Genomic DNA, 25,484 nt, shown 5'->3' with positions numbered 1-25,484 from the left:
TCTCTCGTGCTCTCTGGCTCTCTCAAATAAATAAATAAAATCTTAAAAAAAAAAAAAAGAATAGACTGGGTGGTAGCTCAGAAGGAAACTTGTCCAGATCCCAGAATCCTTGACCTTCTTGAAAATTATTGAAGCTGCCAGAATATCCAAAACCATAAAATCTTATAGCCTTCCCATGATTATACGGACTCAAAATATTAGAGGTAGACTATTCTCTGGGAACTTAGAGGTCATCTGCTCCAACCTCTTCATGTTATAGATCACAACACTGAGTCTTAGAGGAAGGTGAAACTTTGGCTGGAACCACAGATTATTGGAACTGCAAGGCAATAAGCAGCACATGAAAGGCTGAGAATGAGACCAAGGCCAGAGTTTCTCTTGATGAGGAGGTCTCTGGACACCCCCAGGCCCTCAAGCCTGTGGCATTCTGATGACAGTTCAGTAAGTCTCTGGGCTCTCTCAGTGTCTTTTCATCTTCTGTCAAGTCTCTTGGTGGACCCATCTCTCTGACATGCCCAGTTGTATAACTGATTCTGGCAGGGATTCATGGTCAGAATAAAGCCAACCACTTTTCTGCCTTCTTGTGCTCGTTGGGCTCAGTGTCCCTGGAAAAGTTAAGTAGTTTCCTCAGGTAAAAACCAGGGTGCTTTCTTCCAATGGCAGTTCTCACAATCCTGGCAGAGGTAGGCAGTAGGGAGAGGCTGAAGAAATAAAATTAATGAGAATGAGGAATGAGGAACCAGGGACCCAAATTAAAGAGCTGGGAACAGGTCTGTGAGGAAAGAAGGAGTAGAGGTAAGGACCACATCTGCATTGTCCACTCTGGTGTCTACAGTGGTCACAGCTGATGCTCAGTGAATATATACTTATTGAATAAATGAATGGGTGAATGAATTGAGGGAGGGAAGGAGACAGAGATATGCAGCCTATTAGGTCACTTGGAGAACCAGCCCAGGAAAGGTCATCTGGTCAATGGGCAGGAAAGGAGAAAGTAACTGATGTACATGTACTACAGGAAAGGAGAAAGTAACTGATGTACATGGAGCCTCCAAAGTGTACCAGACCCCGTGCTTGGCCCATCCATGTGGCATATCCTAGAATCCTCATTACCATCTCACGACATAGGCATTGCCCATTTCACAGTCAGGAATACTGAGACTCAGAGCAACTTCTGTGTTTGGGCAGTGGGAAAGACTTCTTGGATAGGGTTCAAACTGATGAACTCTTTAGATATCTTGTGCGGCTGATTAATCTCCATTTGCCCCCAACTCTCCAGATGCGTCATCTGCCCTCCCTGTTCTGCTCCATGCCGTGGGATGCTGACCTCTATGCACGACATCATCCAGACTCCTCTGCCCTGGCCTTCTGTTTAGGTTTGACCAATGGAGGCACTGATTAGAGATTAGACAGCAGGAAAAGAGAGAAGTGGGAGCGTTTATTGCCCTGCGCTATCTCTGCCTTACAATCCTCTCTGGCCATAGCTCTTGCCAGACAGCCCCTCCTCCGGGCCTCTAGGCTCTGCCTGGGCTCTGGCAACAGCTTTCTCTCCCCTGGCCCTCATGGTCTATCACTGCTTCCCCATCATTGCTAAGCCCCGGGTCCTTCACTATTGGTCTTTTTTTGCTTCCTTTTGATTTTTCTCTGCTTCATCTCTGATGTCTGTTCAAAAAAATTTAGAATATAATTGTTCTAACACATCCTACTTCCTAAGGACCAACACAAGGAAACAGATAAAGACCATGAAGACTTTCTGAGTTGTTCGTCAACAGAATGACCCATCTTTAGTCCAACAGACAGAAGGACAGAGGGCCGACATGTACAACTGTGGCATAACTCCTGATTGTATTACTATTTCTTCATAGTGCATAGTGCATTTTATATATTCAAGGTATATAATAATATATATTTTCTTCCCTGCTCACCCAACCTCTACCTTTACATTTAATTCGTTAGTGTTGTCAAAAGCATTTTTATAAAGTACTTAAATTCAGAGTCTCCCAGACCGGGTCTCTTTCTCTAGGATGGTGGTTCTCAACTGGGGATGATTTTGTCCACCCCCCTCCCCCCCCGCCCAGGGGACATTTGTCAAAGTCTATAGCATTTTGTTTTCTCATGAATGGAGGAGAGATGTATCGGCATCTACTGGGCAGAAGCCAGGGATGCTGCTAACCACGCCACGAAGCACAGGACGGCCCCCACAACAAAGAGTTACCTGATCCAAATGTCAATAGTGCTGCTCTTGAGAAACCCTGCTTGGGGAGTTTACAATGATGACATCAGGGCTGGCCTGTTTTATGTTCAATGAAAACAGTATTGCAGATTTCTATTTAAGGCATTGTTGTTGGGTTTTTTTTTTTTTCATTCAAATGTGTTTTAAAATATTTAGAAGAAAAGAGACATGGGAGCACACTTCTGGTATGAGTTATGTTATGAAATACACAGTTTAGAAGAGATTATTTTCCATAGTGATTAGGCATTCATCACAAAGGAGAGACAACTGAAGAAGTTAGAACATAATCACCAGGTAAATATTTTCCTGACTTCAAAGAGATGTTATGAGCTTACTCACAGATGGGATTGTTCAGGTGAGCTGCTTACTTTTCCTTCATTTTCCTGATTCTGATCTGGAGGCAGATGCGGCAACCATTGATATAGAATCAAGGTTTTTGAGTCCCTTTCCCATTATTAATAGGACACTAGCTTGTTCCCCAAAGGGGCCTGGACTGGCAGGTGGAGTGAGACAAGTCAAGGTCTGGACTGGTCCGTTACTGAGGTATGTAGCTCTGGAGTCAAGTCCTCGCTGCCAGGATTCTGTCCACGGTCGAGGCCCAGGAGAGCCTGGCTAGGTGATTTCCTCGACCAGCACAAACTGTAATGGCAGCAAGTGAATAGTCTTATCTCCATGGTGTGGGCCAAAGGACTCAAGCTCAGGGAATTTACATAATGTACTAACAACACACAGTTGGTAAGAATTGAAACCAGGCTCTGAGCCCCAACTTCTCTCTTCTAGACTGGGTCACTTTTGTACCTACTTAGTATGTTGGAAAGAGGACTGAGTAGAAGTAAAAAATGACACCCAGTTTTCTGTGGCTTTGGGCAAGTGTTTAGTACCTCTAGAACTCAGTCTTCTCTTCTGTAAGTTGGGATAGCAATAATGTCTGGTGTGTCCATGGCTTCTTGCAATTTCCATAATCTTGTTGGGTCTAGACCTCTCTCACCAGGCTTTTGAGAATTCCAGTCTCTCCTGTCCACACGGGTGAGGAGTGGCCATGGGAGGAGAAAAGGCCATGGTTGAGTGGATGGAGGGGTGAGGGGAGCAGGGGCTGCTGCTTCAACTTTCGATCTCTCCACTCCAGGGTCAGAAAGACTGAGAGCAGAGAGAGTGATGGGTGTGGGCCATGCAGGCCAGTCAATGGTTGGACTCCTGGAGCAGCAACAGCAACAGAGTCAAGATAAAGAGAAGTTGGACCAAACAGAGTCCTGGAGAGCATCTTCTTGACTTTTCTTTGCCATGCGGAAAGTATCATTCATCCGGTCAGCCAGCCAACCTTCGTTGAGTCCAAACTCTGTGGCAAGCACATGGTAGAGGGTTGAAGTTGACTAAGGCAGGGTGGATTGCTGCCCTCATGAGATCTAACAGGGGGTGAGGGTGTGGGCCTGGGCACCAGCTACCTGGGCTTGTCTCCCAGCTCTGCAGCTTCACTCCCTCGGTCAAACTCCGTAACCTCTCCCTGTCTGTTTCTCTACCTGTCACGTTGGAATAATAGTAGTACCCATGTTAAAGGGATACTCAGAGGATTAAATGATACAATTTAGAAAAAGCGTTTAGCACAATGCCTGGTTACACACAAAATGAGTATCATAAATGTTAGCTGTGCTCGCGGCTGTTAAGGGGTGATGAGACAGATCTATAAACAGGAAATTGATAGCTGTTCATGGAGCCCTGGTAGATGATGCAGTTCACTGAAGGACGATGGAACAGGCATGCACGTGCCCATGTGCATGCGTGCGCGCACACACAAAAACACAAACACACACACAGGGAGAGAAGACCAAAGGGAAAAAAATCACTATGGCTGGTGTATAGTTTTTTGTTCTTGTTGTGGTTGTTATTTTACTTCTCCTTGGGCAAAAGAATAAACATGTAGAAAAGTCTCCATGAAAGGAGAATTCACACACCACTACAATGTAGAAAGTAGTCACCCACAGCCCAGCAGGCACCCTGTGATCACCTTGATCTTAGAACAAGCCCAGGTTAGGTATCACTACCGGTATGAACTCCCTGGGGTCGCCATGATAAAAGTGTCACACGCTGGATGGCTTGACCAACGGAAATGTATTTTCTCACAGTCTGGAGGCTAGAAGTTCAAGATCAAGATGCTGGCAGGCTTCGTGTCTGCTGAGGCCTTGCTCCTTGACTTGTAAATGGCCGCCTTTCTCACCAGGTCCCCCTGGGGTCCTCCCTCTGTGCATGCCTGTGTCCCTTAGATGGACGCCAGTCCTATATGGGCTCCATCCTAACAGCCTCATTTTAACTCAACCACCTCTTTACATGCCTTATTTCTAAATATGGCTGTATTCTGAGACACTGGAGGTTAGGACATGAACAAATGAATTTTGAGAGGGCACAGTTCAGCCCATAACTGCAGGGACGTGCTCCCTTGGAGGCCCCAAGGGAGAATCTGCTCCTTGTCTCTTCCAAACTCTGGTGGCTGCCAGCATTCCCAGGCTTGTGACGACATCACTAATCTTCACCTCCTTGGTCACACTGCTCCCTCCTCTTCTGTCTGTATAATTTCCCTCTGCCTCCATCTTCTTTTTTTTTTTTAAGATTTTATTTATTTATTTGACAGAGAGAGACACAGCGAGAGAGGGAACACAAGCAGGGGGAGTGGGAGAGGGAGAAGCAGGCTTCTCTCTGAGCAGGTAGCCCGATGCAGGGCTCGTTTCCAGGACCCAGGGATCATGACCTGAGCCGAAGGCAGATGCTTAACGACTGAGCCACCCAGGTGCCCCTCTACCTCCATCTTTTAAGGACATCTGTAATAGCATTTAGGACCCACTTGAATAATCCAGGATAATCTCCTCATTTGAAGATCCTTAATCACATCTGCAAAGACCCTCTTAAATAAAGTCCCATTTGTAAGTTGCAGGGATTAGGATGATGATATCTTTTGGGGGCCGTTTTCAGCCTACCATACCACTCCATTATACAGGTGGGAAAACTGAGGCTCTGCAAAGTGAGGCAACTTGCCCGACATTATAGAGAGAACCAAGGCAGAGGCGTGTTTCCAAATGGGGGTCCGAACTCAATCCACTGCTCCTTCCATTCCAACAAGCTGTGCCCCAGGCAAAAGCAGGATGAGAGAAGGAACCTCACGAGAGGCTCCCCTTCAGAGAGGATGAGCACAGCAACTCAGCAAGGACTGTGTGGTGGGAGAGCCCCACTGTCCTTGACTTGGATGAGACCAGAGGCTCGTACTTGTGGGCAGGCAGATTCCTAGAAGCAAGGAATGTGATATGAGCCTCAGATCCAGGGAAACTACATTTACTGAAAAATGTCTCGAGTGCAAAGGGCCGGGGCTGCTGGAAGAACTCTGTGGTGATTCTGTTCAGCAGGTCAAGGCTGGAGATGGTGTTTATTCTCTTCAGGAATGAAGCAGTGGTCACGGAAGAACTTGCCATGTCTTGTTCAAAGAGGTGCTGGGAGGCAGTCAGACTCACTGAGAATGGCAGCTTCAGCTGTGGTTTGGCCCTGGATATGGGAAGAGAGGATGGGGTCGGGACTCTGGCAGGTGCTTTTCTGTCTGGGGAAGCAGATGCTTGCTACAAGCACAAGAAGGGAGGGTGACCAGCTCACCCTGCTTTGCCAGGGACTTTCCCCATTTAAGCACTGAAAGTTCTACCTCCATGAAACTCCTTATTCCTAAGAAAACAGAGACAGCTTGTCACCCACACTGTAGCATTTGTTTGAGTCTCACCAGTGCCCCTAAAGCTATTTCAGATGGCAAGACTAAGGCCACAGCTCTGTCTCCTCGGGGAAGGGAGAGGACCTGTCTCTGCAGATTGCCCCCAAACAGGCAATATAAAAAGAGATGCATTTGCTGGATCTGAGCTTGGCTGCTCTAACTGAGACCCCAAGCAACGGTGGCTTCAACATAGTGGAAGGTCATTCCTCTTCCACCTACTGGTCTGGGCTCACATGGGGCAGAGCTCCTGCACAGCTCCATAGAGTGGAGGGATCAAGTTCCTTCTGTCTCGCTGCTCCATCAACACTAGGGTGTTGCCCTTGTTCACAGAAGCCACCAGGTTCATGTCCCTCACCGTGCCCTCCCGGCTTCTCAGCTCTCCCATCTGCCATGTAACCAATTCCCTAGAATATATTCCCAAGCTGTCCAAGTGTCTAGGGAGGTTCCCGCTCTCTTGATTGGATGTTGACTGATACAGTCTGTGATCTGAACATTTTAAGAACCACAGGGAGAATGGACAAGGGAATAGATACCCCCCCCCCCCATTGCAGACATCTCAAGAAGGGAGATAAGATAGATGAGCACTAGCATTTAGTGCCTAGATCTGAGATGGGAGAAATGTCTGGCATGTGTTTGTTGTCAATGAGTAGGTAGTTTGGGCTCATGAAGCTGCAGAGCTTCCACCTGGGTGGAGGCTGTGCCACTGGGCTCCTGAGTGGGGGATCCAAAGACAGGAGTGGACTCAAAGAGAGTCCACTGGGGTAAGGAGGAAGGTGGAACTCAGTAGGCGGGCTGGAAGAAGCAGGAGTTGATGCCAAGAAGGATCAAAAAGGGGCAGGCAGTGGGGCACTCAGGAAAACCTGCCTGGATGTCTAGGACATTGGAAAGAAAAGGGGAAGGCAGTAGAGTCAGTAAAGAGAGGTGACAAGAAACTCCTGGATAATGAGGTAGGTCAGCAGGAGTGATCAGTTATAGTCCCTGTTACAGGCTGAACTGTGCCCCAAATTCATATGTTGAAGTGCTAACCCCCCATTACTTCAGAATATGATCATATTTGGAGATAGGGTCTTTAAAGAGGTAGTTAAGGTAGAATGAGGTCACTTGGGTGGGGCCTGGTCCAATCCGACTGGTGTCCTTGTAAGAAGAGGAAATTAAGACATGGCAGGCACAGAGGGAAGACCACATGCAGACACAGGGAGGTGGCAGCCATCTGCAAGCCAAGCAGCATGGCCTCAGAGGAAACCAAGCCTGCTGGCACCTTAATCTTGGGCTTCCAGCCTCTGGAAATGTGAGACAATGCATTTCTGTTGGTGAGGACACCCAGTGGGTGGTATTTGTTACAACAGCCCTCACTGACTCATACAGTCCCTTATTTACCAAACCATTTTGATCCTTCCCTGCAACCTTCTCCGGGAGCATTTTGCCCTGATTAAACTTTTTGCTTCATTTTCTCTCTCTCTTTTTTCTTTTACATTTTAAGAAAATTTTAAAAACACATAAAAGTCTAAAGAACGCTAAATAATGGCAGGCACGTGGCCGGGTCTGGCGCAATGAGCGGGGCCGGAGCGGCGCTGGGGGTGGCGGACGCGGTCTGGGGGGCTGTGGGTGGACGGGCTGCCCCTGCTGCCCAAGAGCCTGAGCGGTCCGCTGCACTCGGCGGCGGGCGGCGGCGTGTCGGGGGCCTGGAGGCACCGGGAGGGGCTGTAGGCGCAGAAGTCACGCATCCAGGACCAGCTGAGCCGCGGGGGCACAAGCAGTGGGCGGCGGGGCCCGGGCCGGGGAGGAGGTTGCTGCCCGCCAAGCTTCCCAACCTGGACGCTGCGCTGGCCCTGCTCTGCAAGGAGATGGTTGGCCTCCGACAGCTGGACATGTCCTTGCTCTGCCAACTCCACGGCCTCTACGAGTCCATTCAGGAATATAAGTGAGCGTGCCAGGCTGCAGTCCAGCCGGGACTGCACTCATGCTCAGGAGAATGGCTTCATCGATGAGGAGGAGGAATATTTCCAGGAGCACAGCGCCCTCCACGATGGGAGGGGACCTGTCGCTGCCTGTCTCCTCGCTCTCCGGCAGCGACTGGATTCTGGAGTCCATCTAGAAAGGGATCTCGGCGGAGAGGCCACTGCTGCTACCAGACTCACTGTCAGCCTCAGCTTCTCCTCTCGAAGAAGGCTCCTCTGCTCCCCCATCGCGGGCAGTCCCCGGGCGCAAGCCGCCAGGGCTGCCAGTTTAATTTGGAGGACATTCGTGGCAGTCTGTTGCGACGGCTGGAGTTTCTGCCTAGGTGGCCTCGAGGTGCTCAGCGACGTGCTTGGCACCGCGGAACAGAGACACTCCTGCCCACGAGTCCTATCCATGCTGGGAATCTAACGGGAGGATCCTGGGGGAAGACCCTCCCGGGCATTTCACGCCAGACTTTTACTAGTTACTTCCTTGCAGGCGGTAGACGATTTGCTACACTCTGTGTTGTAGCAATTGCCTCCAGGTTGCAGGGTAGGAAAGCTAACATTTTGCGGCCTCCCCTTCCTTGGTACATTGGGCAGCCTTCCTTGCTTTCGTCTTGCGAGCGTTTAAGGCTCTTGGTTGGGCTTTCTTTGTAAGCTGCATTACTAACTGACCCGGTCACTCAGTGAAAGCTTTGTACCAAAAAAGTAAACATTTCAGGTCACACCAATCAACTGCATTCTCTTCACCTGTCAAAATTTGGATCCCTCTTTGTCTATTCGATGGAGGAGGAAGAGAACACCGACATGTGTTACGTAGGCAAAAAAATGGGCAAGCTCATGTTTTGTGTCATTCACTGTAAGATGGCAACAGTTTTTGTTCTGTACATTTACATTCTAAATGTAAACTAGTACATTAGAAAGCAATCCTGCCTCTCACACTCGAAACAATGATCACCTTAAGCCTTAATATATTTATTAAAGTCTTTTATGAACACTTTACACTTTGTAGGTTAAAAATGAGGATAAAATGCTAAACTCTCAAAAAAAAAAGAATGCTAAATAATCACGCTAAATCATGCAGAAATAGTAACTGTAAGATATTTCTCTATTTCAAACATTTTTGATAAAATAATTAAAATGTTATGAATATGGTTGAAGTCTCTTTGCCAACAACCCTTTCCTCTTCCCTTGCTCCTCAGAGGCAATCCCTGTTAAAGAGCTGATGTAAATTCTTTCAATCCATGTGTCCATGAAAAACGTTTAGAATTGCTTTGTGCGGGTTTTTAATTTTTTGTACCCGTGCTGCATGTCTTGTGACCCTTAGCTCCACTACTTCCTAACCTCGTGTTTAGGATTTCCCAAAGTGTAGCAGGCAAAGCAATGCAAAAGAGTTCATGATGACTGGTTCAGGGACCAGCCAGACACGCGATAACACTGAATGGAATAGCAACAAAATTATTCCTTGTGAGTTAAATCAAAGAGAAATCTCAGGGTAGGGCTAAATCTTTAATCCTTGCTAATTTCCCTCTTTCACAAGAAAAGGGACAGGCTCTAAGTGTTCAGCAAGCAAAGGTATCTGGCTAGATTTTCACACCATTCTCATTTTCCATGAATTTATGATTGCCTTCTATTTAAGATGAGCAATATTGGTCTTTCATTTATGATAGTAAAATGAAGTTATCCTATAAAATAAAATTGAAAGTGTAAAAAAAGTAGAGAGATTTAAATAAAAAATATTAAGCCAATAATGGTACAGATAGAATGTGACAACTGAAAATTGGTGTAACTGTTCATGAATAGAATTTTGGGAGGAACTGGCTACGCCCGTTGGGCACATGAACAGCTCCATTTCTGGGGCGCTCTGACTGCATCTGGCGTGATGGGCTGTGTTCTATGCATTCTTTGCTGCGATCCCATAACAACCCTGCAGAAGAACCTTCACCCCTCCGAGGCCCAGCCCATATCTGAGCTGTCTGACTCCAGAACTCACGTGTTTAAGCTGTGCCTAATGGAGTCTTGCCTTTGCCTGTAAAATAAGCCTTAAGATAGTCAACCCAATTAATTCAAAGGGCCATCTGCAGTCAGAAGAAAGGTATGTGAATGTGCTTTGCAAACCGTGAAAGGCTGGCAGGGCACTTCATGGGCACGTGACTGGTGCAGAAGGATCCACGCCAAGTTAGATGCCCTGTTGTCACCATCTTGAGATTCTTAACACTCACATCTTTGATTGTGTGTGTGGACTGAAGAGGAAGTCCAATGGGACAATGGAGCAGGCGCAGGAGGTCTGGAGCCTCTGGGGTCCACCTCTCGCCGCCTCTCTGGGATGAGGTGTCCACAGTCTGCACTCTGAGTCCTGTTTCCCAGGCCCCGACTGGCCTCCTCTCTCCAGCCCCACCCCATAACAGCTGAGGCCTCTGCCTGGCACGATGGTGGGCCATGTTCTGCTGTTCATCCACCCTGGCCTGGGTTTGGGCGCAGGGAGGGGTGAGAGTCAGCGTGTGTCCCACAGTGTGTCACATGTGGGGCGAGGTGGCTGCCCTCCCAGGCTCTCAGTACCACGGTTTGTTCATTGCACACTTGCACATGGGCCTCTCACCCAGCCTCCAGGCAGGGCCCCAGGGTACCCTGGCACCAAGCTCACAATCCCTGGGGTGGCTGACCTGAAGAAGGAGAGATTGCCTTTCCCACCGCGGGCTGGGCCCCACATTTTCTAAAAATTTTGCTCTGGGCACCACAAGTTATGTAGCTAGCCCCGAGTACTGTGTTAGTGCAAGGGAGTACTTGTGTGTCCCGGTGTGGGAAAGCCCGAATCCAAAGGGAAAGCCCAGGAGGCAGGGAAAGTGTTGTGGGAAGCCTCAAGGGGCAGAAGAATGCACACAGGTACGGCAGAGCGCAAATGAGACAGGCCCCCCGTGGAACTCCATAGGACTCTGCTTAGGTATCTGTGACACGAGGGGGCCCGGGGAAGCTTCTGGGGAACAAAATGGGGATCTATGGAGTCTCTCCCCTGGTGGGTCCCCAGACCCTCGACACTTTGCAAGAAACTTCAGAGCTTCACAGCGTCCCCGGAAGCCCACGGATGGACCACAAGGGAAACCCACAAGGGTTTGCAATTCCTGGACCCGAAGTTCTCTTAAACTCCTCCAGCACCCAAACCAGGCAGTAAAGGGCACACTGCCGAAGAAGGCCGAGGGCGTGGGAGGCTGGCCGAAATGGGACTGAAAAGGAAAACTTTAAAAATGGGCAAGAGGGAGCCGTGGATAGGGGCAGAGCATGTGAGGCCCCTGACAGCCTTCCTGGGAGACCAGGCAGGGCGGTTTAAAAAAAGAAAAAAGGGAAGGGAAACAAAGAGAGTCCCCACTCCTAGAGCAGAAACTTGCTGGCTGAGCAGATAAAGCCATCGACAAGGCTTCGGGAGACTTCAGGAAATGGGAGAATTCCGTGAGGCAGAGCTGACTCATGACATGTTTGCACTAACGGGCCTCCGGGGAACTTACCTAAATTCCATGGCAGGAGGGACAGCACCACCCCGGTCTCTGATGGGCCACTGATTGATTTCGGGGGCCAGCTGGCCCCAGCTCTGGAAAGAAAGAGTGGGTAGACTCTGTCTCCAAAGAAAGCAACTCCTGGGCCTTGGGGAAAAGTAAAGAGGGAGGAGGAGAGCAGGCATTTGAAGTGAGCGCAGCAACAAAATAAGGCTGTAGTTCCAGAAGGAAGACCAGTGTTGGGGAAGAGCCGAGAAATGACATGGGCAGGGAGGCAGGGAAGGCGGAGACCCCGGGAAGGACCAGCGTGAAAATGAGACTTTGTGATATCCGTGAGATGTGAGAGATGGCTGGGTTTGTTGGCCTGAGAAGACATGCATATTTGAGTCACACATTTCATAATTTCATTGCATGGTTTGTTAAAAATTTTTTTTTTCTTTTGGTAAAATTTGTAAGAAAAAAAAAATTAACAACATGCACAAAACCAGACCCAAAGTTCTTCCTGGACACCTGGGTCAAAAAAAGAAGGCTCTGCGTGGAGTTGACCAGGCCAAACACATGGGTGGGATTTTTTTTGCTCTAGAGCATAGGCCCCCTGAGAGCCAGAACCACAACTCAGAAATCTGGACTCTGCCACGTTTAGCTCTGTGATTGCTGTTATTTTGTCCTTCAAATTGCAGTTTGATTATTCATCAAAGGACAAGGTAATATTTGTCATGCCTGTGTGCCGTGTGGTTTACAGGCTCTGTGGAAAAAATGTGTGCATAATAGCTTTGTAAACTGTAAATTCCTTCAAATGTAAGACACTATTTCTCTGCTCACTTATTTGTTTATTACCAATCCGAGTACTCCCATTATCCCAGCTAAACAAAAAGTGTTTGCCCAAAGTTAACCGGAGTCAGAATGCTATAATAACTCAGCCCGCTTTGTCCTTCATTTTATTCCTGTTGTCAGTGAAATGGGGGCTGGAATGGGGCTTTATACGCTCATTCATTCACTTCTTTCTCCCTTTGTTGGGTCCAGCATTCATTCTGCACGTAGTGGGTGAGAACCTGCTGGAGGGCCAGACATCCTGCAAATCACCAGGAGATCAAATGCTACGTTTTCTATCTCGGGAAGCTCTTAGGCTCGTGGGGGTTTTATGTCCCAACCATAGAAGGAGAGGAACTTTACCCGCTTCCCTTTACCTCCATTCACATTGGAACTCATCTATGTTCAGTTTTTGACAAGCCAAAGCAGGTTCTAGAGATTAATTTGGCTTCTGCCCGAGGCCACTGCTGGCTTTTCTCATTTTCATTTTCCTGAGACCCGGCTCAGTTTTCTGCTTACCGTGTAAATTAACCCCATCCTTGGAAAGATCGCTTTTTTTCCCCCTTCAATTTGTCACAGCTATAGAATATGACACCCTCTCCTTGAGCCTCAAACTCCTTAAGGACAAAAGCTCCTTTCTCCCAAATTAACTTAGACTCTAAATCCCGGCTCAAAATATGTCGAAGTGCTGGCCATCTTTGCTCTGGGGGAACACAATACACAGGAAGGATGCATTCACATTGCTCCTTAATCCTGCTCCTTCCTCTGGGTGACTTCCAAAGTCAGAGCTGGGAATGTGAAAAGCCCAGTGAGAACCATGGCCATGCCCTTTGGACATTGGTCACAGCCAGATGGGGAAGTTCACAGGGGCTGTAGGAAGTACTGCAAAGAAGTGGGGGAGCGAGAGCATGTCCTTGTGGGACATGAGGACTGTCCCATGCGAGGGCACAGCAGCTTCGTGTAAACACACACCACGGAGCACATAGGAGACAACGCTTGATTGTCAAGTCTTGACACCGGTTCCAAGCTTGCAACTATTTGCTTAAAAAAAAGAATGCACTGGTCACATGTCCCATACCAGGGCCCCCCTTCCCCCCCAGCACATATCTCCTCCGACTCAGACTCAGACTCAGCCCTGCACTGCTCCCTAGCTTGTTCTCCCCGCTCTCTAGTCCCTTCCATTATACCGCAGGGACGTTTTGCTTTTTCTTTTTTTCAAAGCAAAAATCTCCTGCATCTGGTACCTTTTCCAAGCATGCTCGGGCCCATCTACACGACGGCTGACCCCAGTTTCTCTCAGATGCTCTTCTTCCCCTGATGACTCCACCTTCTTCTTCTGAGACAGGGGAACAGCTGACTTACGGCTTATGGCTCCTCTGTGGTTTCCGTTCTATATTATCATTCTGCCGCCACAAGCTAAATGCTTTGCTCTTTGTTGTTGTTTATTGTGGCAAAATGCACATAACATAAAGTTTATCATTTGGCCTATTTTTTAAATGGGGGGTATAACAATAATTGACATATAACATTATATTAGTTTCAGATATACGACATAATGATTCGATATATTTTTTAAATATTTTATTTATTTATTTGAGAGAGAGAGAGAGAGAGAGAGAGAGCACAAGCAGGGGGAACGGCAGGCAGAGGGAGAGGGAGAAGCAGACTCCCCGCTGAGCAGGGCTCCATCCCAGGACCCTGGGATCATGACCTGAGCTGAGTCAGATGCTTAACCAACTGAGCCACCCAGGCGTCCCATGATTCAATATTTGTATATATTGAGAGATGATCACCCCAATCCATCTAGTTAGCATTTGTCACCATTTTCTTGTGATGAGAGCTTTTAAGATCTCTGCCTATTTTTAATTGAGTTGTTTTTGTTGAGTTAGAGTCCTTTATATAAACTAGATGTTAATTCCTTATTAATAATTCGTAATTATTCCTAATAATTCATCATTCCTAATTAATTCCTTTTAATTTTGATGAAATCCAATTTTTCTAGTTTTTCTTTTGTTTCCTGTGCTTTTAGTATCACATCCAAGAAATCATCACCAAATCCAATGTTATATAGATTTTCCCTCTATTTTTTCTAAGAGTTTTATAAGTTTAGCTCTTACTTTTAGGTCTTGGGTTTATTTTGCGTTCACGTTTGTATATGGTATGAAGTCAGGGTCCACCTTTGTTCTTTCACGGGTGGCTGTCCAGTTTTCCTAGAACCATTTATTGAAAAGACTGTTCTTTCCCCATTGAATGGTCTTAGAACACTTGTTGAAAACCAACTGTTGATACCAAATACGTCTTCTCTTGAAGTCTTGTCTCACCCACCTTTCCTACCCCGGTGCTCTCATCGCATAACCAGTGACAATCCGGTGTGTGGGTCCCGCTTTTGTTAGGAGGTTCCTCCTGTTTTGCTGCCCATCACTCCAGGTGCCTTTGCCAATGCAGATGACCCCCAGTCACTTCAGACAGTGCCTTCCCATAGAACCGAAAGGTGGCCTCCGAGGATCCCAGACATTAAGTTGCAAATAGCCTTTCAACTTGGGTTAAGGATTGCTCACATGACTATATGTCACCCCAGGCAGGAGACCAACAGGGTGCACCCAGGACTGAGGTTCTCCACCCTCAGCATGAGAACTGAGTCGATGTATCATTTCCAAGCATGACGGTCATGTGATCCTCCGTGGGTAACTCCTCACTCTGTCCTCATCCCTAAGGACTCCCCCAACCCTGAATGAGGGGCAGATCTTTTAGAGAGTAAGACTTGTATCTTCTTGTTGTATCTTAACATGAAATGTAGGAACTTACAGAGAAGGCATGTGGGCTTCTAGGGTCCTGTGAAATTGAACAGCTCAGCTTTCAAGACTCCTGGGCTTTAGACTTGTTCTCAAAAGTATGACCTTCATCTTCACTGTGTCTGACTAAATTCCTCATTCCTTAGGGCTGAATTCCCTTAGGACAAATATTTCCTCCATCTCCTCTATCTATTTTTTGATCCAGGACAGCACCAAGGGGTGGGGTGTAGAAAGCAGGGAGTGGGCTTTAGCTCGTTCTCTGTAATCTTCATCAATACCTCCCCCAAATCTGGGGCACGGTCGGTAGAGCGTGCGACTCTTGATCTTGGGATTGTCAGTTTGAGCCCCATGCTGGGTGTAGAGATTGTTTAAAAATAAAATCTTTAAAAAAATCAAAAAAACAAAACCTCCCCCAAATCTAAGAGAAAACAGTTCTCTTTGCAAAGGCAGCTGTGAGATACATTCACAAGATCCCCCTTCCTACCAGACCGCTCCCACCCTCCTCTACGAAAGTGCTAGAGCCCCTGCTACGCTAACAGCAAAACCACACTAGCTCCTTCTACTTAAGGCCATAACTTTGCTCTACTGTCCCTTCCAGGTGCTCGCTCCAAAGATGCTCTGATTACACTTTCTTTACCCTCCTGCTTCCCTCCCTCTGCTGATTCGACCTTTCATAATCACTGGAATCCGGCCTAGGGGACAACAGCCCAAGGCAGTAGTGAAGCATGTGGGTTGTCATTCTGGCACTGAAATTCACTAGCCACCTCATGTCCTCCAAATTCCCCTTTCTGTCCCTTTCAGCTCCTTATCAGTTGAATGAGGGCAGTGGAACCAATAATCTTCCATTTCCAGCTCTTCTGGTTCACGGTGGTGTCTACTTTTATATCCTCATATCACATCTAGATGCAGCAACAACCAGCCCGTTGCTGGGTCTCCAGGACTTGGAATGTTTTCATCTCCCGACTTCCTGCTATGACCTCTTTTCTTGCCATGGCTCATCCCGACTATCTGCGGTCCCTGGTCTCACCTCTCAGATGGTGAAGTGTTTCTGGAATCTGATTGGGTCCCAAGTTTTGTTTCATTACATCATTACAGATGCACACCCTTTAATCTGAGCCGACTCTACTGTTGCTAGACCCTCCTTTACCTACCCCCAGAGAACCATGATTACTCACCTCACCTGGTTCTGTTTCAAACATTTTTTATTCCCCGAAGTTCCTGTCTCTAGCAGATGCTTTTGGTGCTGGATCCGTATCTTCTCAGCTGGTATCCTTTCCAGGAATGCTTCCAACTGTCTGCACCTGGCTGCCAGAGCCTATGCCCTCTCTTCCAACATGCATGGTGCCGTCCACTTGGGCGTCTGCAGGATATTTCTGTAGGAAGCAGGCCTCCATCAATGACTGATGAGAGCTGGTAGGTACATTCCCTGGCTCCCTCACCTCTTGCAGGATAAGTCCATGGAGTGCGTTCCATGCTGGTTCCCAGAGTTCTCCACCAGGTGAAGCCCCCACAGTGGCCCCTGGGCTAAAAGGGCATCTGACCGCCTACCTTCCCTTCCCTGTCCCACCTATCTGCTCCTGTACTACTGCTTCCTGGAACCAGTCCCAAATAAACTGCTCATCTCAGTCTGCTTCTGGGGATACCCAAACCAAAACAGCTGCCCTCCATCCAGCTCCCTCACAGCTGACAACCCAATATCCCATTTTGTGGAGAACATGGAGGCCAGCTGAACTTACGGGGACAGCTAGATAGCCTCATCCAACCGCCTCTATAGGCAAACCATAAAACTTTCAAATATGTCCATATATCTTAGCTTTGGAAGGGAAGGGGGGAGGAAGGGTCAGGCAGCCTCCGTCTACCTTTTCTTGGGAGTCCTTCCCACCTTGTCGTCCTGCCCACCACTGCTCTCCTTCTTCTCACCGCCTTCCTTCCTTCTCTCTACGGACATTTTCCTTTCTGTCTTTAACCTGCTGGGGGGGAAGATACAACTTTCCTTGAACCTGTCCCATAACCTATGGACCTTCCGTTCACTCTGAAGTTTCTCCCGAGAACTGTAATATGCTTAATTTTCATCGCAGCACGGTCTACCCCTTCCTTCCTCTTTTGTGATCTGGTTTTACCCTGGCCTCCTGGGGAGGGCCATTACAAGGTCATCAATAGTGCCTTATTCCCCAAATCCATTCAGCTTTGCTCCTCCTCATCATACTTTTCTTGACTGATCATTTTTCCCAACTTTAGCCTGTTTGTCATACTTGGCTCCAGGTAATATTGTAAAGCCCTGTTATGATCACATTACTCTCATGCTCAAAATTCTTTGAGGATAAAAAGATAAAAACATGTCTCTGATTCTTGCATTTCAAGTGCCCCACGACTGACCTCTAACTTTCTGGCGTATCTTGCCAGCCCTCCACTACAGAGAACTGGTCTACTAACCAGCCTTAAAATATGTCCATTCATGTCCATCCTCACCTTCCAGAACTCTCTCAGTCCAAGATGCCCCTCTTTCCTCTTCTTCTTATGTGAACTGCTTCCTGAACCCCCATCCAGGGCCCTTCTATCCTCATATGTAGTCTTTCCCATTTTCTCCCAGCTCTGCTTCCAAATAAAAACTCTGGTGGGCATTGGTCTCTGCTTCCATACTGGGCTTTTTCTTTCAGGAGTCTGCCTTGTCTCTCCAATGAGGCAGGGATTGTGTATAACCTCACAGCCTGATATATGGCATTCCATGTACATTTGTGGGTATTGCTGAAGATGAGATAGAATGTCCCAGTCAGTCCTGAAGAAGTCATATACCTGCATCTCTGGCAGGTAGAAGATTGAAGACCCCTTTCTCATACAGATGGCGGGCACACAGTTGGTGGTGGTGGGGGAGGGTGTTTATTCTTGGAGCCTCCTCCCTCTTCACTCCTTGGGCATCCCTGTAGGCTCCCACCCTTGGTTTATTCCGGCGAGTCTGCTCTCAGCCTATTTTCTATGACATTCCTCTGGAGACTTTGGGAAGGGTGAGCCCTCTATTATCTTTGGACAGATAAGGGCAGAAAGGCCCCAAGAAGGAAAGCCATTTGTCCAAGGCTGCTGTGCTGATAAGTAGCAGAGTCAGGATGAGAATTCACGTCTCCAGCGTCTCAATCCAGGGAGCTTTCTTGCAGGCCTGGATGGAAATTCAACTTTATCTCACACAGGAGGAAATGGGAGAGACCACAGTCTTTAGAAAAAGACCACAGTTTTGGAGGCACTCGGTCTGTCACTTACGAACTCTTTGGTGTTGGGCAAATAATTTAATTTCTTGAACATCAGTTTTCTCATGTATAAAAATAGGCATAATAACGTCTCCCTCAAAGAGGAGACTTTGGAAATTAAATCAGATGACGTGTAGAATATTACATTGGGAGCAGATCTAGCATAGTGCCAAGAGCACAGACTTGATTTTGAGTCCTGACTCTGTGAGGATTGGTGGTGTAACCTAGGGGGGTTACCTGCCCTCTGTGCTAAAGACCTCCCTATATGTACAATAAGGACAATAATTGCACTCTTTTCATAGAATTAAAGGAGAATATGCATATATGGTGCTCAGCACGTTGTCTGGCACGTACCAGACACTCAAGGATCCTTAGTTTCCTTCTTTCCTTCACAAGCAAATACTGTAAACACAATAATGGGAACCACATTTTAACTACTAGAGAGAGAGAGAGAGAGAGAGAGAGGGAAATGTTTTCTGGGACTTTAGAACATTTTAGGCAACCACTGTTACTAATTAGCAGTCCTGCGCTGTTAATTGTGTTTGTGTTTCTCTCCTGCACTAACCTGTGAGAGCAACCCCACGGTGGGGTCATTTCTATTCATCTTTGTTTTCCCAGAGCTGGAGGACAGTATTGGGTACATAGTAGGTGATCAAAAATGTTTGCTGCATCATTGTCATAAATTGGCTCTTTTGGAAGAAAAAAAAGGAAGAAAAAAAATTGAAGGAAAAGGTAATACAAAGTAGCATGAATATTTACTTGGTGGAACCAAAATATAAATGATAAAATCCTGGAGTGTGTTCTGTGTCTCAGGTACTGTTCAGAATACACGATGATGTGTTTAGTGCTTGCTACAAATCCTATGAAGTGTGTACTGTTATCATACCCATTTTATGGAGGAAGAAACTGAGGCACAGAGAAGTTAAGAAACTTACTGGAGGTCATGTAACTACTGAGTAGTAAAATCAGGATTGGAATCCAGGCAGTTGAGCCATATAGAGCCTGGTCTTCTGTCTCCTGTACTATTCTCCCCTTCCCTCCCGACAAGCCTCAGGCAGGGGTGAGGATTAAATGAATGTAAATGCCCAATGCCCCCCACATACAGACGCAGGAAACTATTAGCTCCTTCCAGAAAGTCCCACCTACTCCCTCAGAGATCTGCACTTGGCAAGCTAGTAAGGCAAGAAAGATTACTTTTGTCAGAAGTGTTTACAGTACTAATAGAATTTCCTTTAAAAAAGAGCATTTGTGCTGATGAATTAACTAAACTCCCCTTGCACCTTGTCTTCCCACCTCCAGCGGTGACCTGCACTGCAGGGCGGTCCCGTTTTTTGCACCAGTCTCTGTCTCTCCGATGGTCAGATGAGCTGCTGGAGAGGAGACCAGATCATGTCTCAGTAATCTTTCCATTTCCTGCCGTGCCTAGGACAGTGCTTGGCACAGAAGAAGCGTTCCATAAATAGTTGTGGAGTTTTTGAACTAAATTAAATCTCCACAGTGGAAAAACAAGAATGAAGTAGTCCATGAAAAAGCAGAAAGCAATCTGTAACATCACAGTGCCAATGATTTACGAGATGCTACGCCTCCTTTTCATTAGGCAAATAATACGTGTTCTCGGCGGAAAAATGAGAAAATATAGATAAGCTAAGAGAAAAATGTTGACATCGCCTATGGTTCCGCGATTAACATATTAATTTGTTTCCTTCTGCTTCTCCTTTTTGCTTTGTCTCTGCCCACTGCTGATCGCACAATCTGCATTCAGTGATAAATGCACAGGACCTATTTCCTGGCCATTGTTTCCCTTAACTCGATTTTATATAGGTTTACTCTGCCCTCTCCTGTGTAATGGGGCATTTTTACTATTAAATTCATTGTAGGAAATTTGGAAAATTAAAAACTTGGGAATAAAAACACGGAATAAAACTTAATCCCAGCACCCAGTTAATGTCTGGACCTCTCTTTCTCTGTCTCTCTCTCATACACACGCACACACACACACCACAAAATTGAAATTATATACATAGTTTTATATCCCACTTGTTTAGGAAAAAAGCCTCTCACATTTATTCCCTTATGTTTTCCAGTGTTCTGCAAAAGTAGGACTCTCCATGGTTGCTATTCCATTAGTTGGATGTTTACCATATGCATTCTTTAAGTGCTGTAGGCTATTTAGTGGTAGGCAAACTCTTAAAAGCTCAAGGTTCAAAGGATGATTCCCTTATGGGCAAACATCTTCTTCTTTTTTAAACAACTTTATTGAAGTAGGATTTACATACCGTGCTGTTCACCCCCTTGTAAGTTTGGTGACTTTTAGTAAATGTATACAGTTGTGCAATCATTACCACAATCCACTTTTCAAATAATTTCATGTCCCCTAGTGGGAAATTGTAAGCACTTTTGATAGGCTTAAGAGGAGAGAGGTCTGGGGACTAGAACCATCTCTGTGCAGATCCAAACCCCACAGACAGTCAGCTCTTCTTCCCAGCAAGGTAGGGCAGCCTGTGCCGAGGCTGGGAGGCAGGAACCCTGGTTGCTTCCTTCATTTTCCAGGGTCCCCATCAGAGAGGCAGAACTTCCCCTGCCCTGATTTATCAGATACTTTTAATTTTTGTATCCAACATTCATTTCCTCTCCTCTTCTCTTTCTTGTCTTCACCATTTCCCTCCCCCATCCACTGAGGCTGACAGGTTGCAGTAGCTCATCGACCTGGCATCTCCGAGCATCTTGTCATTTAGACACCAGCTCCATTTTCTCCACTCTTGCCTCCTTGCAGTCTGGTCTTCACCTTGCAACCTGAGGGATCCTGGTCCAAACCTAATCAGAGCTGGTCACTCCCCTGCTCAAAACCCTCCATGATTTTCCACCTGGAATAAAATGCAGACTCCTTGGCCTGGCCTTTAGGATACCCGCCCAGTTATCCAACCTCATCTAGCACTTTCTTCTTTGATCATGCTTCTCAGCCACACTGGTCTTGCTGGTCCTAGAACACACCATACTTGTTTCTACCCCAGGGCCTTTGCACTTGCTGCTCCTGCTTCCTCATTTCCTTACTTTCTCATTTTATTTGGTCCCTGTTCAAATGCCACCTCCTTTGAGAGGCCTTCTCTGCCTGCTTTATCTTAAAATAGCTTTACCTTTCTCCCCACCATCACTCCCTACCCTTTTACCTTGCTTGTGGTGTTCTTCTTTGTAGTAGCATGACTTGCAGTTCTAGTTTAAGGGCAAAGATCCATTGCATGAATGAATGATGAACTAACACACAATTTGCTTTGACTTATGGAGACATACCCATAAAAAGCATGATCTAGAGGATCTGAATATGTGATGGAGTGTGTACAAAGAAGACTGTGAATCCTTGTGGGGAGAAGGTGGTCTCTGGTGTCTTATAGTCTGGCTCCAAATCCACACCTATTAGCTATTTTCATCTGTAATTAGGGGCTATTAATAATACCTACCTCTGGGGCTTTGTGAGGACTCAAGGCTCTAATGTAGGTAAAATACCACATGTAGGACACATTTTAAGAAGCCAGCTGTTAACTTTTTTTTAACTGTATGTATTTATTTATTTTTAAGTAAGCTCTAGGCCCAATGTGGGGCTTGAATTCACGACCCTGAGATCAAGAACCGCATGCTCCACTGATTGAGCCAGCCAGGCACCCCAACTGTTACCTTCTTTTTTTTTTTTTAAGATTTTATTTATTTATTTGAGAGAGAGAGAGAGAGAGAGGGAGGGAGAGCAAGCACGAGCGGGGGAGAAAGGGCAGAGGGAGAGGGAGAAGCAGGCTGAACAGGGAGCCCGAAGCAGACACACACGCGGGGCTCCATCCCCTGGGGATCATGACCTGAGCTGAAAGCACTCAACCAACTGAACCACCCAAGTGCCCCCCAACTGTTAGCTTCTTTATCATCACTGTCATCATCATCATCATCATCATCACTCGACTTGCCAAATGAAGGATCTAGAATCTTGAAAATGCCTCATGAGAAGCTGCTTTGGTATCATGCAAAGCATCATTTGGGATAGTGGTGGTATTCCTATAGCGTAGGACAGTGGTTCTCAAAGTACATTTCCCTGGTCATCAGTATCACCTGGGAGCTTGTCAGAAATGCAGTTCCTCAGGGGCGCTGGCTGGCTCAGTCCACAGAGCATGCGACTCTTGCTCTTGGGGGTACTGAGTTCAAGTCCCACGTTAGGCTTAGAGCTTACTGGAAAAAAGAAAAAGAAATGCAGTTCCTCAGTCCACAGTCCAGACTTACAGACTCAGTAACTCTGGGAGGGAGCCCGGCAATCTGTGTCTTCATAAGCCCTTTGGGGGGCTCTGAAGCATGCCTAAGTCTGAGAGCTTCTTGGATGAGGCAGAAAACCGGCACCAACAGGCTGAGTCGGGCTTGCAGAGTTTTTTGCTTGGCCTGCATGATGGTAGAATATTTTGAAATTAGCTATCAGCATTTAACATTTTGGAGATTTCACACACAATCTCAGATTTCCAGCTTCCCCGTTGGCAGGAGTGGAGTACCAGTTGCCTTTTGAGACAGAGCGAGGGTTCTCCCGCTTGTCCCATCCCGTCCTACTCCTCGTGATATTACACCGGACAAGCTTTGCTCACTCCCTTTACCTGTGGACCCTGGCAAACACCTGTAACAGCACTGCTTGTCTATAAAGGGTGTTAGATGCCGTTCAGTGGAAGCCCCAGCTTGTAGAGGTGAGGAAGCAGAACCCCGGAAGGGAGGTGACACGGGTGCCCATCATGACCAAGTCCAGAGGGCAGGGTGAGAGGAGGCTCAGATGGGCTTTCGCTGCTGGCGGATGCAACCAGCGCCCGAGCGCAGCCCCCACCCCCAACCCATCCCAGACCGGCCCCAGGTCTGAGCCTCAGCTGCTTCCCAGGGGCAGACTCGGGATGATACAGACCCTTTCCCTCTGCCCTGGGGTTCGGGTGTGAGGAGAGAGTGGGAGAGCTGTGGAGCAGGTCTGCGGACTTTCTCGGCTCTCCAGCGGACGGAGCGCGGGTGGGAGAGGCGGCACGGAGGGTTTGCGGGGCCCCCCGCCCCCCACACTGGGCTTTAGCCTGCATAGCGCGCCTCCCCGGCGCCAGGGGGACCCACGCGGGGAGGAAGAGAGCCTGGGGGCCGGGGCCCTGGTCAGGCGGGCTGCAGCCACCCGGGGTTAGGTACTTCACTGAGCAAGGCCGGAGCTGGCTCCCAGGGCAACCCCTCCTGCAGACTCTGTGTGGACCCCAACCCCCGGAGGCCAGGTTTCCAGCCTTTTCCAGCCCTTCTCAGACCTGCCCCACAGGTCCCTCCTTTCCTCGAGGGAGCTTGCCTTGGCAGGGCCCCTCTTTGACCCCCGACGGTTTCAGGGACCCCCTCCTCCCCGCTTTTCTTTACAGTTCTTTCCATCCTCTTGATCCTGCCTCCAGGTGAACCCCACTGCCCCTGAGAAGTGGCCCCAGACCACTACCTTCACTCCCCTCTGCGTCCTTCAGTTTCCGGTCCAGTCCCTGATTATAAAAAGGCCAAACTTCCCTCACTGCCCCTCCTCTCCTCCGACCCCAGGGGCTGCCGATACTTGTAGAAGACTTGGCTGTCTTCCCGCCATCCGCCACCCAAAGCACCTTTCCCGGGGCCTGCAGCGGGAGGGGCCTAGGAGGGGAGGACTGGGGACATTGAGGGATCAGGAGGGAGAAAATTTTTCTGGGATGATGAGGAGGCAGGGAAGGGAAAGGGGGGGTGAATACATGTGCAGGGTTGGCGCGGGGGAGAGTGCATGGTGCTCCTTAGGGGTTCGGAAGGAAGAAGGGTGTTGAAAAGCATGAAAGGTAGAATTGCGAGGAATGATGATTTAACCTAAAACAGCGGTTTCCAATTTTTTGACCATGACCCACAGTACGAACTACATTTTACATCGCAACATTGCACGGGCCCAGTCACCCCCCATCCACAACTGAGACTCTATCTACTTTCATGGAACAATACTTACCCCCAGCACTGTGATACACACATAGTTTCTATTATTTTCCTACTTTTTGTGTCTTTTGTTGTGTAATTGGCATAAATATTTCTTTTAAATGTATAATAGTATACTCATCAAGTGATTTCACTACCCACTAGGGGTTCGGAACCTGTAAGCTAAAAATCAATGACCTGAAGACAGACAGGTGAGAGTGAACACATTCCTGGTTTCTAAGTCTGTGAAGTGTGATTAGTAAATACTGATAAGAAGTAACGATAGCTAATAGGCATGTTTACTGGCAGTATCTTACTCAGCCTTAGAAATCTAGGAGGTCCTGTTATGATTTCCATTTTACACGTGAACAGACACTCAGAGCGTTTATATAAATTGGTTCAAGCGGATGGATCCCCGGCAGGGCCAGCCTGGCAGCCTGACACTGGGACTGTGTTTGGAGGTCACCAGACATGAAACAGAGAAATGTCAGTAGGACAGAACAGGAGGAAGCACAAAGCGGAGGCAGAGATCATTGAGGCCAGACGCTCACTCCACCGTGGAGACCTGAGGCGCCAGGAGCCACAGACCTGGAGGCAGAGCTTGGTGGGAACCCAGGAACTCTGGGCAACTGCACCTGTTCTCTTCCTCCCATGCGGTTATGCGAAGCCCAGCCAGGTGGACACGTATTGGTGATGTCCTTCTGGGGATTCTTGTGAGCGACATCATGAGTTCCTGGAGAAGGGCACATGTGTCCAGTTCTGCTCTGCTGTCCCCCAGCATTGAGCACCAGGCTGGGCACACTATCCATCCACCATAAGTGTCACCTAGACCATCCACATCCTGTTCATCATGAGCTGCCTTGTCATTTCTCCGCTAGTCTTCTCTAGCATTTGTCATTTCTATCTTGTGTCTCAGCTCATTCTCATTGCACTTTATATCCCCCGACCCACTAGAACCGTAAGCCCCTGAAGAATGTGGAATGTGTCTGTTTCACTTACTACCCTGCACGCCGTTGCTGTGGACTGTGCCTATCTCATAAGCAGACATCAGATAAAGGAAATGAATAGACATCGGGGACCCAGCTGCAAGACGGGAACCATATCCTTCCACTTCCCAGCTGAAGCACGCCTCCTTGATTCCCAGCTCCGGGGCACTCACAAATGTGCCCTTGTCTGCTGCCTTAACAGCAAGCAGTAACTCCTGGCCCGTGAATGGCCTGTGGATGGCCTGTGGATCAGGGGAGTGAGAGCAAGGACCTCAGAGTGATGACCTGATTGAGGCGTGGGGCTCCCTTGCAGC

At 47.7% G+C, this 25,484-nt stretch overlaps 1 pseudogene; it reads left to right on the top strand.

The window, feature by feature from the left end:
• Window positions 1-7,519: 7,519 nt before the first annotated feature.
• Window positions 7,520-8,064, top strand: LOC116646978 (annotated as a pseudogene).
• The last annotated feature ends 17,420 nt before the right edge of the window (window positions 8,065-25,484 follow it).

The sequence above is a fragment of the Phoca vitulina genome, unplaced genomic scaffold (assembly GCF_004348235.1).
Source record: "Phoca vitulina isolate PV1807 unplaced genomic scaffold, GSC_HSeal_1.0 scaffold1, whole genome shotgun sequence".
In the NCBI taxonomy this organism is placed as follows: Eukaryota; Metazoa; Chordata; class Mammalia; order Carnivora; family Phocidae; genus Phoca; species Phoca vitulina.
This window is presented reverse-complemented; position numbering and strand designations above follow the sequence as displayed.